Here is a 17,367-nt window from a genome sequence, read left to right on the forward strand (position 1 = left end):
CTGCAGCCAAGGATACTGCACCTTGTCAAATATTAGAAAATCGAACAGAAAGGACATAGGGTATGGGACCAGTTTCTTCGGCCTACATAGTTCTATTTTGGGCTTACCCTCTGGCTTTTATATTGTGGCAATTCGTACGAAAAACCGGAAAAATGATCAATACTTCAATACTTCACATCCGTTTCATGGAGATAAATTAATTTTTCAGGTTTGTGAAACACAAAAGCAGAAAGTATCGTATAATTATAAACCAGTCGAATATATCATCGGCTGTAATATTTAGAAAGTAAGCGGCCGGCAATAAGTGATGCATCCACACGAGCTGTTCTAATATTTCAAATGCTGAATTGATTAGCAACAAAATGTTTTAGAAAGAACGGAATTATTATGTGTTTTAATTAAATTTATTTATACATTAACTATTATTAATTAAACAAATCACCTAAAATAAAAAAAGATATTTTCATTGTTTCTTTTTCTCTTTAATTTAAATGCAGAGTGCAAAGTTTCATGAAAAATCGATGAAATTAGGACTCGCTGCTTTGGAATGGATCGTTACATACGACTCAGCTCTGCTTGCAAGTCGATTGTTCATGGAGGCTTCGCTTCGATCAAATGGCCACTTAGCACTTTTCAACCAATGAAATCTCCAGGTTCAGATGGTATTCGACTCAGTCCTTTTTTACAAAAAATAGACGACGTTATAATGCCCGAACTCTTCAACTTTTTCAGCGGAAAAAAGAGGTGGTGGTCATATCTAAGAGAGATAAAAAAGAGAAAACCATGCATAAGGCTTTCAGAGCAATAAATCTAATATCAAAACTTCTTATGTTGATGGAGAAAATTACAGATAACTATATCCGCGATGAGTTTTTAAAGAACTTTCCGTTGAATGGAAATCAACATGCATACCAACACAGTAAATCTACAGAAACCGCACTGCACTATGTAGTGACGTTCATTGAGAAATCGATCAAATATCAAGAGACGACACTTTGTGCTTTCCTTGATATTGAGGGAGCTTTCGGTTACACGTCCTTCATTTCACGACTCTCTTTTAAAACGGAGCCAACCACACTCACTGAATGCCGAAAATGCTTTCGAGCAGAAAAATCATAGCATCATTGGACTGAAGTATAGCACACCTGCTTTGTAAGCGCGGGGCTCTTGCTTTGCATAACTTCTTCGGAAGTTTCCTTCTTACTCCATACCAAGTTAAAAAGCAAAGCCTAGGTGCTACATTCCGTCATCGAAACTTGACCTTCTGTTTTTATACGACAGACTTAAGCTATTAGAGTACAGGACAATTGCTGGGCCAGTTGCTACGATCCTATTTACTCTAACAACCTCTCCCAGCCGAGATTCAAAGATACGACGACTGGCCTATTAGACCAGCATCATATCTCGAGGCTTACTGGGAGGCTCCATACCAACTATTGAGCCCAAATCTCAGAAGGTAATTGATTTCATTAACCATGTTTAGTTCCGAATTTAGGCACAGGATTAAAATTATCTAGATGAACTCCAACAATGGGTAAACTGTGTTGAATAATCGGAGCCTACTCCAAAAGACGATCATTACGACCATCGCAATGACCTTTTTATTCAATGCTCTCTGGCATACAACAGCTTAGTCTGCATAGGGCCTCTCTCCTTGTAACGCCGGCTCTGCGTTTCGATATCTGTTTGTCGGATCGCCTTAGGGGCGATGTTGAAAATCATGCAGTATAAGTTGGCAGCAGCACCCTCGACGCGTCTCGAAGACTCGATTCTATGGACTCCAGCAGCCTCTCCCAGCAGAGATTCGAACATACAACCTACCTCAATATCAACTGAGAGGCCAAAATTTTCTATGATTTTAATTTGATTTTTTTGCCAGATAAGGAACACTCATTGTGAACCAAAATAGCTTAAATAATTTCCAATTTCCTGTATAAACTACTTACGATTCCTTACGAGCTTTGTCAGTTTTTTTTCTTGTAAATGGAGTAGGGTAAGACTGTCCAGAACGCACCGGGGGGTAGAATGGCCCATGCTATTAATTGCTTAAAAACGCGGAAACTATTTGGTAAAATTATGAATGCGCATTTTATTTTGGTGTAAAACACGCTAATTCATAATTGTGTAGAATGTAAAAGCATCAAACATAGCCACATCCAATAAAATCAAGCGATTATCGGCGATCTCATTCTACAGGTAGGAAATCACGGTTTTCTCTTAAGCTTTTACCACTAGTCGGTATGCAAATTTCATAATAAATACAGTCTATCTAATTGATATACTGTCATACTCGATGATTCATCACAAAAACGGCATTAACTATGAATATTTTTCACATATATTGCAAAAAACTTCAAAATACAAAACAGGGGTAGAATGCATTACAGCGGGATCGAACAGTTATAAAATATTTTTAATTTGCAGTACATCTTTTGTTTCGGATTATTTATTAAAAATGTAGCAATATTATGTATTGTAGAAGACTTAGAATTTGCCTTAAACCTAATTGTACATTGTTTAACTTACAATATTTCATCACACATCAGTTGGAGAAAAGTAGATGATTAAATTTTATTGCCAATTATGTTGAGATATGAACCCATTGTATCCCAGCAGACAAGCGTTTGTAACAAACGCTATAACGAACGCTTCCGCCATTACGGCAGGCTAGTTTTTGGAGTTTATACAACACGTGATTGAATGGTAAATTCTTTGGTTGCGTTTAACGCCTAGCTGGGCAAACTTGGTGCGTTTTATCCACGGGCTTTGGCGTTCTGCCTCACATAATGATTTTGACTCTTGCCAAAAATCGTCAAAAATAACAAAAAATACTGGTTTTTGTTAGGAAATTTCACTAGGAGTAAGTGTAAAAAAGATCCCAAAGTCTTCTAGAAGGTGAAAAACGTGGAACAAACACGCCGTTGCTCTGCAAAATGATGTTTTGCTTAAGCGGTGCATTCTGCACCACCTTACCCTAAGTAGAGAAACCACTCGCCGCAAATGGTGATACCCGTTTGTAGCACGATATCTCTCGCCACCTTAGTGGTACCAGGATGAACACTAAGATGCCGCTAAAGTACAGAGCTGGTCAGCTACTGACTGACCATACAGCTATTCTGTGCAGCTAAACGATGGACTGAGCTGGATGAAATGAGGCAGCAATCAAAAGTGTGAAATCCAACAAAGTGCCAGAGATAGACTGCATTTTAGCCGCTACGCTCAAAGCTGATCCATATTTATCAACCAAGATGATGCATCAGCTATTTAGCAATATATGGGAAACCGCAACTTTTCCAATAGACTGGATGCAGTTGGGAAACCCCAACTGAATGCGGTAGCTGGAATTCCGTAGCTCTGTATTAGTTTTATAGCTTTCGATAAAAACCGGAATCAAAAAAGATCGACGCTCCCCCTGGCGGCAGCAAGCTGAACTCCATGCTAGCCTCCATCATATGTACCTAGATAATAATCCGTTTGAATAAAACAGTTTGCTTTGCTCTTCCCGTATAAACCTTACAGAAGAAATAAACTGTTTTATTCATATAGCCTAATATCCCACCGCTCCGCATCATATTAAAGCAGATCAACTAATTTCTGGAGTGGCGCACTTAAGCGTAGAGGAGTCCCGGATAAGCTAGTTCGTCTCTTTGAGGCCCAGTACCAGGTGCTCTCGTGCAAGGTGGCGCACAATAGCATCATAATCGACCCAATAGGAGTTATTGCTGGTTAGACAGAGCTGTATAATATCACCGCTGATGTTTCTCATCGTTATGGATCAGACACTAGCTGGAGCAATTGACAGTAGACCGAGTCGAGGATTGCCTTGGAATCCTTTAGCGATGGACCAGCTAAGTAACCAGATGCAGATCAAGCTATAGACTTCTCCGAGTGCTTCCAGGTAGCAGGGCCCACAGTCAAAGTAATAATGACTAAGTCTATGGAAGTGAATACTGATAATCCCAATAACTTCACAGTAGCGGGACAATAGATTGAACAGGTGCCCAGCAAACTTTTTTTTTTTGAAGAGCAATTTATTAAACCATTATACAGCTGATTTCTAGTAAACAAGCGCTTAATAAGCTATTATACAACCAAAATGTTTGTTGGGTGGAAGCCTTTCAATATCTTGATAGCCAAACAACGCCCGATAGTAGTACCAAGACTGATATAGCAATACGGATCAGGAAGACCAGGGATGCCTTGGCATGTCTTAGTATCATCTGTAACATGTCTTAGTAAACCCCATTGTCGACGTCATCAACAACCAGTAGCAACATCCTGAGGAAAGCACAAAGGAGTGAACGAGATTTGCAAGGAATCACTCGACAGGAATCAGCGAGGGCAACGAAGAAGATGCAGACCTGGAGGCTCATAGCAACGCAACTTAACCAATGGCATTCGAGGTGTTAACGAGAGCCTGTCCTGGCGACGGGTGAATGCCATGACGGGTCATCGTCATGTCGGACCGGCGAACATGGACCAGTAAGTATGTAAGCAATACAAAAATATAACAATACATAGAGAATAAATAGCATAATAGCAATAGACAACATAGCAAAACAAAATCACACACAAAATTGTAAGTTATTCCGATACCGATTGTATTCCAAGGCCATCTGGCGAACTGGTTCGTGTACACCGGAATTGGCGCGATGTGAATTGACCTGTAGTAGCTGTTAATACCATTGGTGCCAAAGAGGGCTGGCAACAAAACAGCGAAGCAATTATACACTCCCTACAGAAATTAATTTGCCGTCTCAGCTATGGTATGCTTAAGGGGGCATAGTACTTTTTACACCATATTTTTTGCGTTATTTCAAATATTTTTTTCTCTATAACGCGAAAAGCAAATCGATTCGGGTTTTTTACATTCTAAACATTGCACTTTATACTAATATTTACAATTTTGTTTGCATATGTGAACTTCTTCCCCTCTCCCCTACGGCTCCTTGAACATGATCATTCGAAAAAAACATGATTTGCGGTACCATGGATTGGCGCTGGGGGACTTATCCGAATTGAAAAATTCCAAAACGACATGAAAGTATATTGAATTATCTCGTGTTTGGCCCATCCTTTTTTTTAAATTCGAACGCATAACAAAATGGCGGACATTCAAATCGAAAAGTAAGGTTTTTGGTCGAAAAAATTGACTTTAAACATTTCTAAAAAATACAAAAATTGTAATATCGAAAAAAGGATGGGTCAAACACTAGATAATTTTGTTGGCTTTGAAACAAAAAAAGAATCATGAGAATTGCTTGAGCCGTTCTTGAGATATTTATGGTACCGACTTTCAAAACCTGGTTTCGAGAAAAACGACGTTGAAGTTTTTACTCGTTGTTTAATCGCTCCAGACATGCGCGGTACAAATAGCTGTAACTTTGTCAATTTTTGGAATTCATCGAAATGACTTGAAACACATATGGTCAAAATGTTAATCTTTCGAAATAATCAATAAATAAAATTTCGATTTTTTTTAAGTTGAAAAAGTACTATGCCCCCTTAAGTCACTACTCAAAGGTGCTGCACCAACTATCTGTTACACGGTAAAAAATTGTCACGTCCATTTTAAGTGTTCTTGAATTTGAAAATTTACAGTGCTGCACAACAAGTGCACATCACTTCGCTTCAAAATGACAATTTTTTACCGTATAGAGATCTTCGTAGAGTGGAAGAATATCCGGGTTTCTTCGGTTTCTCCGCTACAGAAACATCCAAATGTTTTTTGAATTTTCGAGCAGGACCATCGATAATTCGTTACAGCATGTCTGATTTGACCTTTTAGCTGAAGAGAAACTTGGGTACGCCCCTTTGTAGGCTTTCGAGGCTGCTCGGTTTGGGACCATGATTCAAACCACACGTATACAAATTACATGCAGGCGTGTGGCATGCTACCTGTAACCCATTTGTAGACCGCGTATGTTCAAATCAGTTTGACAGCATGACGTTTCATCATTATAAGTAATTTTTTTATCATCGTAATATTGAAAATATTGTTAACAACATTTAACTAAATCTAATAAAAAGTTTCTTTTCTGCGCAAAGTTATTCCGTTCAATTGGCTAATTTAACTAACTAAATAAGTTGATCCTATTTCGATCCACCCTTTATAAAGTAAACTCTAACGAGATGACGGAAGCGTTTCTAGAAATTTGTTATGATCTGTAATTGTATCAAGTTTATCAAGGTAGAGCTTGCGCTATAAAATGACCGATTCTGACATCTATCAGTGTTTGTAACTTTGAGAAAAACATATTAGAGCGCACTAACCAAAACCATGCTATAAAACTCGTATTTATAAAACATGTCAAATGAAATAAGATATTTCCATGTTTTGCTTCACGTGTATCTTCAAAAGTGTATTTTTTGCTTTCTTACCTGATATTTTATTCATAACAATTAATAAAATTCTCAGCTAATAATAACAAAACAATCCATAATATTATACCAGCAGTGCAATATCAATTGCTAACCAAATAGAATTTATAGTATGCTACCTCCTGGAAATTAAACCGCTTCGAGCTTTCTATATCAAGCTTCCCGACAATATAAACGCGAAATTCACTCAAAGTGGATGTTCGTAAAATCGAGCTAGCAGGCTTGCAACAAGCACGCACACACACATGTAGGCAGTCATTATGAATGGGCAGTCCACCGGCCTCCTACACATGGATCATCATCCCTTTCTCCTAGTGGGATTCTCCAATTGAAAGGCACATATCTAAACTCACCTGTTTTCGCAGTGTCCTCGTTCCAGTTCCGACTGCATTCTCCTTCCGCTCGAAGCGCTCGAATTTAAAACTGTTGGAGCGATACAGTTCATTGTCCTCGCCGCGGCGATTGCGGCAGAGGCGTCGAGTAATTATGTTGCCACTTTTTGGACTGCAATCGAAAATCATAAACATATTCGCAGTCAGAAAGCAGTTTGTTGTGTGTTTCACCCACTAACCACTGCCACGGAATGAATAAGGAAACTTACCCACACGGTTTACACTGATTCATGTGGAGATCCCAATTGAGATTGAAATTGAACATCTTCAGTCGAGCGACGGCCCGCTGTCGAAGTGATTGTTCGTTACCGACTTGATTTGTCAACGTCATCTGGTTGCTGTTGCTTCGTCGATTGGAAGACGAGTGACCTTTATGATGTCCAGCAGAGGAATGGCCACCGCCTTGGGATCTATCATAATATAAAAAAAATCAATCATTGTAAGCATTAGAAATCATATCAACTAGCGACCAACAAGACAAATGAATGATAAACTACATGGATTTTTGTGGAGAATATTCTTTTTTATGAACGGGAAATGAGCAGTCATTAACTTTTCGTCAGAAAGCCTAATTTTTAATGAGGTTTCATACACAAAACAGGTGTTCTGTATTTAAAAATGTATTCACTGTATTCTTCTTGCTAATCTGAACACAGCGAATATATTTTCATGAATATCATTTTTATTTCAAACAAAAAAACTGCTTCAGAAATGTACAAAGCAATGACGACTTATTTCACCTTGAGGAGACAAAAAAGCTTATTTTTTTCGAATTAACACCAAACAAATCCTGTAAAATGTAACACGTAACTTTGAAGATCTCGTGTTCGCGTGTATTTTTGTAGAAGGAAGCATAATTTATTTTCACTATAACCCCTCCTCGTAAAAGTTCCCCCCATCAAGTCGCTATTCATAATTTTATCATTTAGTCCATTAAATTATCTTTTTGAAACATCTAAAAATTCGGATATCCGTGAAGTTTTTGCTGAGATATAGCAGTTTGAATTTTGGGGTCAAATTGACCCCAATGTACAGACAACGTAAGATTTTCAATAAAATTGTTGCAAAACGTAAGTTTTCGAATTTTTTTGATCAAACAACTTCTGTAATCACATCTAGTCACGAAAGAAGTAGAACAATTCAATAAAAATTTAAAAAGTTGTAGCTTCTCAAAGTGGCCTGGGGTCAAATTGACCCCAAGGTACATACAAACGGTTAATAATCCACCTCAAAGTAGATTGAATAAACTAGATTAGCTAAATATTTTACAAATTTCTGTAAAAACTATCAGTTGGGTACTGAATATACAAAAGTAAAAGAATACAAAATGTTCACCAATGTAAACAGGCTGGGCGATAAACATTCTGGTGTGAGAAAACAGCAGAAAGTGACATTCACGCGATTTGTTCACAAAGCAATGAATGCTAGAATATTGTTCTCGTGTTGCCACATTATGTGCGATTAATGCATCTATTCATGTGAAACGAGATACATTTCTCGACTGTATAGTCATAAATTAATGATATGGCAATTTAAAATCGGATGTCGGGATTCTACATCGATGATTAATCGAGTGACATCAATCGACACAAACATACGCTTGTTTAGTAAGAGCTAGTGGGAACGGTGAGTGATCCTTTGATTATGCAGCTTTCTGCAGTTTGTCCCAAAAGTTTTAAGCCATTAAGCGATTGCTTCTATTTGTTTGGCCTAATGCCTAGTTCCAGTGGAAGGACAGTTGGTTTTGACGCTCTTTAAAATAAATAAAAACAGTAGATTACCGTCAAATGGAGTAACTTGCAACACTTCTCAACTTTGAGTGCAAGTAAAAACTTGTCTGCCGCACATTTGAGGCCATTTAATTACCCCGAAGTTATTAGGTCTAGGATAGAATTTGAGAAAAAATATGTGATCAATATTGGCTGTTGTGTCCTCCCAGTTGGCCTCGAGGTATGATGTTGGCCTAATAAGCCAGTCGCCGTATGTTCGAATCCCGACTGGAAGAGGATGATAGAGTCAATAGGATCGTAGCAACTGGCCCTGCAATTGTCCTGCACTCTAACAGCTGGCTGCGAAGTCTGTCGTATAAAAACAGAAGGTCAAGTTTCGATAACGAAATGTAGCACCTAGGCTTTGCTATTGGCTGTTGTAGAAATTAAAACTGGTTTGTTGCTAGTAACCCCTTTGAAGGGGTAACTTGCAACAAGTAACATTTTTTGGAAATTGAATGAGTTTAATGATTTGTATAAGTTTCTTTTGACTTGAATATGTAAATGTTAATCCCACTAGCGATTTTCAACGCTTTTTCTATGAATACATGCGTAAACGTCCTAAGTAACGTTTGAGAAAATAATTTATGAGGTCCGTGACGGAAATTACGAATTTAGGTTGTTATGTTATTCAAGCACTTGATATTCCGTATCTGGATCAAATAGAGCTACCTTCTTCAAGTACCATACACATATTACGTTACACACTTAAGGGGGCGGAGCTGCATAATAACGCATTACACGTCGTAAATCCACTATACAAAATCGTGTTGCGAAAAAAGTTAAAAATCATCGATAACTTGATTACGTTATACATAAATATTCATTACGTTACGACTGATCGTAACTAGACACTAACATTTTGCTGGCCGATCTCTCTTAGTGGTGATATTTTCTTTTTGGCCTCTTCTAAGACCATTTTCAGTATATTCCGAGAAAACGGGAATATTTCCGACTTACTGAAAGCATCTTGCACTTTCCAGCTGTGCTTTTAATATTGCTTCATGCAAAAAGAAGTGATAACTTGCCTCGTGAAGTTAACGGAACACAGTTTTTTGTATCTACCAGCTGTTGCAAGTTACCCCGTTTAAGTACTTGTTTTACGAATAATATGGTAACAAGCAGTATAAGTAAAACTAGTCGTCATAAATTAATTATTTTGTTTCCTTATTATTCCCTTTACTATAAAGAATGTATGTTAGGCTTCTTTTATTTGAAGTGCTTGTGGGCGAAACAAACGTTTTACGTGCGATAAAATGACAATGATATGACAATTTAATACCATGTTGTGATATTTTTTAAAAATCAACAAAACAGCAAAAATCAGGAAAATTTTACATAAAATCACTAATATTTCAGTAGTTGGGAGACCATTTCTGAATTTCGTTCGTTTTTAAGCCAGTTTTCCCCAATGCAATGAAGTATTAATAAAGCCATTTTCAAGTTTCGAAATTACTTCGAACTTTCGAATAATCTCAGGAGTGAAATACCACATTAGTCGGCATAACAATGCATTATATCGCTCAAATAACTAGGACACTTAAATAATAAAACTAAAAAAATTTGTACGAATTTGTTACTTTTATTTAAATATATACAAAAGAATCCAGAAAATCAAAATTTATTATGCTGATTCTATGATGAAAATGCATATTTTTCATTAAAATACATTATTAAGCCTTGAAAATGTCCGGACGTTTCAGGTAGACATGTTTAAACATACTTTCGTTAACAATTCAGTTAAAATTACGCATGCCCCAGATATTCAAAACGCCATATCTCGCAAACTAACAATATTGTTTTTTCTAGCTAAGTTATTCTTATGTAGAATTTTCTAGCGAACATTTTGAGCATATTTATTTGAAAATAAAATTGGGGGTGTTTTAAGATATTCGCATTTTTCGTTTTAAATTGCAAAAAAAATGTATGATGTTGATAAATTAGATAAAAACTGATAACGTCATTCGATTGCGCAGCCAAAAATCCATAGAAAAAGTATATTGGCATGTCTTCACATCAAACTGTTTCAGAGATATTTGAACCCGAAAATGACTTTTTTTGAAAATCTGTAAAAAAAAAGAAATAGCGCCACTGCTAGGGGGATGGATCAATCGGCAGAATATCTTGGGAAATTGGTTGTGGGATCGGAATGAACAATTATGCCAACTTTGGTTGAAATCCCTGATGGTCGGATCCAAACCTTGTGTACGTTTGAGATGGAATGACCCATATAGCATGTATACATGAAGAATCGAATGATTACAAGCATGAATACATGCTACTATCACTACAAAGAGACTTACGTAGTCCTGCGTCACCTATATATGCGGTCGTGTCTTGTACACAACCCCTCTGATTTTTTATCAAAATTAGGCAGAAGTCATGAAAATTAAGTATGACAGAGTAACTGTACCAGAAATAAAATGTGACTAGTGTTTGTTTTTCATGTAGGTAAACATAGATAAGTGAGAAATTTTGATTTTACTACCACTAGAAAAGCGCCATCTCTTGAAAAGCAACGGTTCGTGTGGTGTCCAATTGCAGGAATATCAATATGATCTAACATTTTTTCGTGAATAAATCAGCAACGCTCCGTAACAACTGCGATAAATCTACTTGATTGGATATTACCATTTCAAAAGCATTATAAAACTGAGTTTTTCGCCTTTGTGTGCATACACATATTGTAGCCTTGAAATTGTATTGCAGTTTGACAAACAGCATAAGGACAGTTTTGTATTGATACGCCAATGCATAGTGGTCCAAAAGGGTGCAAAGTAGAACTTTTTTCCTTGTAGTTATCTTTTGCTTTCATTTTATGATTTGTAGTCTTAATCACTTTTATTCGTATGAATATCCCCCTTAATCTAAATGAGTCAAAAGTTAGTCACCGCTTACTATGATAAAAATTAAAAAAATAACTTTTTTGTGTTAGGAAATATAGACATAGTTTCTTCGGCAAAGTTGTAAATAATGTAAAACCAAGTAACTTTGCAGAAGAAATAAAATTTCTATCTTAATCGAGTGCTGTATATCGCTATAGGCTTGACACACGTCCACTTTTTTGTTTTAGTAAATAGATATATGGTAGTTGCAACACAAAACCGCATTGTAGTATTCCGTCGCAGTAAGCTTCTATTGTCCAGCCGAATATTATCACAAAACGCTATTATCCGTTCAACCTAACGTGATGCACAAAGGCTATTATTCTGAACATGTAATAAATCTATTTAACGCAATTGTATAAAAGGCGAATAATAAATAGCAATCAATTCAGTGCACTGGTAGTAGGGATGGGAACTATCATTAAAAATCGTTACTGATAACTATCAGTAGTTTCAGTACGTTACTGATAACTATCAGTAGTTTCAGTACGTTACTGATAACTATCAGTAGTTTCAGTACGTTACTGATAACTATCAGTAAATATCAGTAATTTCACCCATCACGGCACTCGAGTCCCTTCGAGACGCGGCGAGGATTGGGACAGTATGCTGTTCAACATCACTCTTGAGGCGGTGTTCCGATCAGCGGGTATCGAAAGGAGAGGCATGATTTTCATCAAGGGTAGAAGTATATGAATCACGACATACTTTCACTGCTTGAGAATCCTAGAGACTTCCATATACATCTGACGAAAGTCGGTAGGCTGCGGAGGGCCGGGCACGTCGTAAGGATGTCGGACGACAGAGCAACGACAAGAGTTCTGTTCCGTGATCGTCGTAAGGGGGGCCGGTTACCAACGGGACTGTGATATTATTCTGCAATGACGAACAAGTGTTGCGATAGGCATACCACCGCCAGTGGCGGTGGCTGCGAACGGACTGAACTACAAGACTCACGTTTATTACCCTATTTATAGGTACATCGTTTGATAATAGCTTATTGTTCCTACATCTAGCCAGAACAACAATAGCGCTTTGTCTCATATTCGACCGAGTACACTGATTGTTGTTCTGCTAGATGTGAAGGTCAACGCGGTCATATTGCGGCTTTGTGCCGCAACATACTCCCGCACCAAAACCGAAGGTTTTACACTGCGATGTACAAAACGAGAATGATTCTAGGGCTTAGCAGGAAGGCAAAAATTTAACTCGTGAGGTGTTGTCGAAGTCTCTCAGTCTATCACTTGAACTGGCGCAGAGTGGCCGGTATAACGTAACTGGACCGTGTGTCCCTACACAATGGCGCGGAGTGGCCTGAATAACGAATCTGGACCTGGTGTCCTCACATGGAGCCGAGTGGCTGGATCATCAAAAACGAATTGGCGCTGGGTGGCCGGGTTATCACAACTGGACCTGGCGTCCTCACAAAATGGCGCTGCGTGGCCGGATTATTACAACTGGACCTGGCGTCCTCACAAATTGGCGCTGATTGGCCGGATTATAACGATTGGACCTGGCGTCCTCACAAGTTGGCGCAGAGTGGCCGAAGGTTACAACTGGATCTGGTGTCCACACAAATTGGCACTTGGTGGCCGGATTATCACACATGAATTCTCATTACGATGTACCGATGAAACGAAATGGATGAACGACAGAATGCCAGCGAGTTAGCTTCCTTCTGGCGAACGACCCAGATGAAATTTCTATCCGCAACTGAGCACTTGCTGATAAGAATACACCCTCGGATGCTGCAAGCTTCGGTGCTGTACAGCCCTCCTACTACTGGCTGAATCCAAAACCGGGGATTCAGAAGCTGAATGTATTTTACTAAGCGGCTGTGATTCGCCCACACCGGCATAGCTGAAGTGTAGTGAATGAAATCCTATTTCGACTATCGATATGCCGTAATTCCTCTGGTACGACGAGCACAGCAAGGTTCAGCGGCATCGTCCCACTACGTGGATGCCAAATGTAATACACTCTAGTAGTATTGCAGCAACACGGTCGATGGATTTGATGTCCCGTTAGTAAACTGTTACTGTTCAAGTCACTATCCCACTACCGAAAATATCACGAGTTACTGTGGACCGATAACACGATCGATAAAACTGAAGTCCCGTTGGTAAAACGTTGTCAGTGCCAGGACAAATCCTGGTCACGGCACCAATGTTCCGTGATCGTCGTAAGGGGGGCCGGTTACCAACGGGACTGTGATATTATTCTGCAATGACGAACAAGTGTTGCGATAGGCATACCACCGCCAGTGGCGGTGGCTGCGAACGGACTGAACTACAAGACTCACGTTTATTACCCTATTTATAGGTACATCGTTTGATAATAGCTTATTGTTCCTACATCTAGCCAGAACAACAATAGCGCTTTGTCTCATATTCGACCGAGTACACTGATTGTTGTTCTGCTAGATGTGAAGGTCAACGCGGTCATATTGCGGCTTTGTGCCGCAACAAGTTCTTTTCAACAACCCCACCGGCACTGGAAACACGAAGGCTCAACAAGTCGAAAGTGATTTATGACTTTTGAGACGACTGGGAAATTTGCGACGAAAAGCCCAAGATCGAATTGAATAGAGACGACTGCTTGAAACAGCACGAGCCACCCCGGCTCTAGGCTGCTGACGACAACGACGACATATTGTGTCACTCTCGTCTATCGTACGCAACTACCGACCATTAACTTTAATCCAACTGATTTTTCTAATGGGACGACATAACTGTGTCAGTAAGCATCGATAACTGCGAAACCTTACTGATACTTAGTGATATTATTGCTTACTGATAACTATCAGTAATTAATGACGACCTATTATCAGTGTATTATTTTACTGCTAGTGAAGATCACAGTCCCAGTAAAGTAAAGACGATCACGAACAATGGTTTCTTCTGCAAAGTTGTAGAAAATATAAAGCCAAACAACCTTGCTAAAGAAATGGCATTTCTATCTATGTTGATATGGAATATGGAATACAGACTCCATAAAAGTCCTTAGCCTCTTATCCAGCAACGCCTATCCCTACTTGCTCATGGTACCAGCCGGAATACGAGCAAATCTTAGCGAAGATCGGGTAACCAACTCTGGTGAAAACTAAGGTCGTATACCGACGGGGAAGAAACTGTACCTTCTTGCCGCAAATCAGTCGCTAAGGAGAGGAGGTTTGGAAGACCCACGGCGGATAGGCTTAGTTTTACCAGAACGGTTGCGCTATCAACTAAAAGGGAGCGGGTTTTGTAGTGTTAGGCAGAATGCAAAATCGGGTGATAGAGTGGAAGGCTATCAACGAGAGAGGGATAAAAGGCCTTTACAATAAGCACTGCCCGCACTAAATAGACCCAACGATGAATGATGACACGAAATAGTTTTACGTGAGGCTGGAGGCAACATACGACTGCTGCTTACCGCGGTACATCAAAATCGGATATAAACGCCCAGGTCAGTAGGGAATAAATGTATAGATTGGTGATAGGACCCCATATCCTGCAGCCTGCACACCGACACAAACGATAACGACCAACGATGTACAAACTTCGCAGCTTGCTGAGGCCTAGTAATCAGAAGCACCTTTTCCCACGCAAATATAATCCACCACCTTGAGATCACCTAACTAATATATCAAATTGACCACGTTCTTATAGATGATCGGCTCTTCTCTAACCCTACGAGGTGCGGATATTATTTCTGAGCATCACCTAGTAGCAATGTATGTGCGCTCAAAACTGTCAACCATATATCAGACACGTCAAAGCCGACCAGCAATCTACTGAGAAATACGCACGAATACTGGATGAGGTATTCTTTCTTCCATGAAGTTAGGTGCCTCAACTCTTGAAGTCGTGTGAGGCAAAATACGCTCTATGGACGGAGAGGCACGAGGTATCCAGGTATCCATTATTGGGGGGCTCCGTAGCCGTAAGGTTACCGAGTCTGCTTTAACAAGCGAGTGGTCGTGGGTTCAAAACTTATTAGAATCAAGCCATTCGATATCAAAAGAGCATGAATTTATTCTCAGGCCCCTCATTTACTTTTCCTTCATGCTTTTTTTTTGTATTGTTTATGCAGGGAGAAAATCTTCATAGACGGCACCTTCACGGTGCCGAATAGGATTCACATGGTGCCAACATGCGCCTACCTACTAAAAACTATCCTGCTGCCCGTTCCTGAACCCCTCCCGGAACTACCGTTAGGTTTTACTTCAGGAGGGAGGACGTGCCTAAGCACTCCAACTTATCCGTTGCGAGTGTGGGTTCACACAACACCCTTGTCATTTCATACCGCCACTACCCTTCATCTAAGGCCTGGGCTGCCCAGTCAGCCCATTACTGACCCTAGCAAGCTATGTCAGACCCTGTCGTTGCAAACATTCTAGCCGTTGCAACTCCGTTATCACCACCGTTGCCGCCCTATCGACGGCACCCCATGCGCGCTGCTTAGCGCACATTCTCTGCACAATGTTGTCGGCGTTGGTGTCTTCCCCAACGACCGCAAGCATCACCCGCCGAGTGGACGTGAACCGCGGGCAGTGAAAAATCACATGCTCCGCCGTTTCCTCGGCTACCGTGCAAAGTTTACCTCACCATGTCCTCTACCGATCCAGGACGATATGTTCTGGATCAGCCTATGGGTCCGCCTACCATGGTCGGTGCGATCCCATTCCGCCTGCCAACGCCTAATAGAGTCCAGCCTAACTCTGTCCCTAGCGCCCCTGAAGTTCCTCTGCCTATGGCACTCGATATCCTCACCCAGGAGTATGCATATGGGAATCATGGCTGCAATAACCCCAATCGCATCCAACGATATGGTACGGTAGCCGCACGCAACGCGCAATGCTAACAGCCTGAACACCTTGTTCAGACATGCCTGATTGCGCTTACTCTCCAAAGCCGGGGCCCACGCCGGTGCACCGTATCGTAGCACCGACATGGCAACGCTGGCCATCAGGCGTCTCTTACTGCTGCTAGGACCGTGGCCGTTCGGCATGATGTTGGACAGCGCTGTAACCGCCGTTGACGCTTTACCACAAGCATAATCCACATGGCTGGTGAAGTTCAGCCTGTTGTCTGCCATGACACCCAGGTACTTCAGACTTCGTTTGGAGACAATCACCTGTCCTCCAACGATTATTTTGGCCTACCTTTCCTTCATGCTGAAGCCTCTTGACAGTACAAAAGTCCCTCCTAAGTGTACTGGTCAGAGGAAAGAATGAGTCCTCGCCGATAGTACTGGCAGCGAAGAATACGTCGGTAAAATAGATCAAGCTCTTCCTTAAAAGTAGCCCCAATACACACAAGCACGCATAAAGTTTAATAAGCATATCGCTCATTCAATAGCGATTATAGCAAAAAGAAATTCAGTGCAGGTCATACAGCAAACACCCGGGCGATATCACAATTGATCAACTATACTGGCCGCAGTGATGAGTCCACACAGGAAAAAAATACAAAATGATTGGTTTGATTAGAAATACCAACAAGCGGTAGAGAGAAAAAAATTGCTTGGGAAAATAATCTGAGCATTGCCAGTGGAGAGAATTTGGCGAAATACCGACAAACAAGAACACAGTTGACCACGATCGTGAAGAGTAAAAAAAAGGAGGCAGAGATCGTGAAGAATTAGAACAACTGTTTCGAGCTAATGACACGCCCAAGTTTCACGAGAACTTGAACCAAACTCAAAAGGGCTGCACACCGAAAATTGACATGTGCAGTAGCGACAAGGAAGGGAATCAAATCACCAACGAGCGCGAGGTGGTCGACAGACGAAGTTGCAGAAGGAGGCGGAACGGAAGATAACCTAGGAGTTTCCACCGCAGATAGTAATGTCCCAGCACCTGATCTTTAAGAAGTCAAACGAGAAATTGCGTTGCTGAAGACCATCAAAACCGGTAAGGTAAGAACCGCCTACCAGCAGAACTTCTAAGGAACTAAT

The sequence above is a fragment of the Sabethes cyaneus genome, chromosome 2 (genome assembly GCF_943734655.1).
Source record: "Sabethes cyaneus chromosome 2, idSabCyanKW18_F2, whole genome shotgun sequence".
Classification (NCBI taxonomy): Eukaryota; Metazoa; Arthropoda; class Insecta; order Diptera; family Culicidae; genus Sabethes; species Sabethes cyaneus.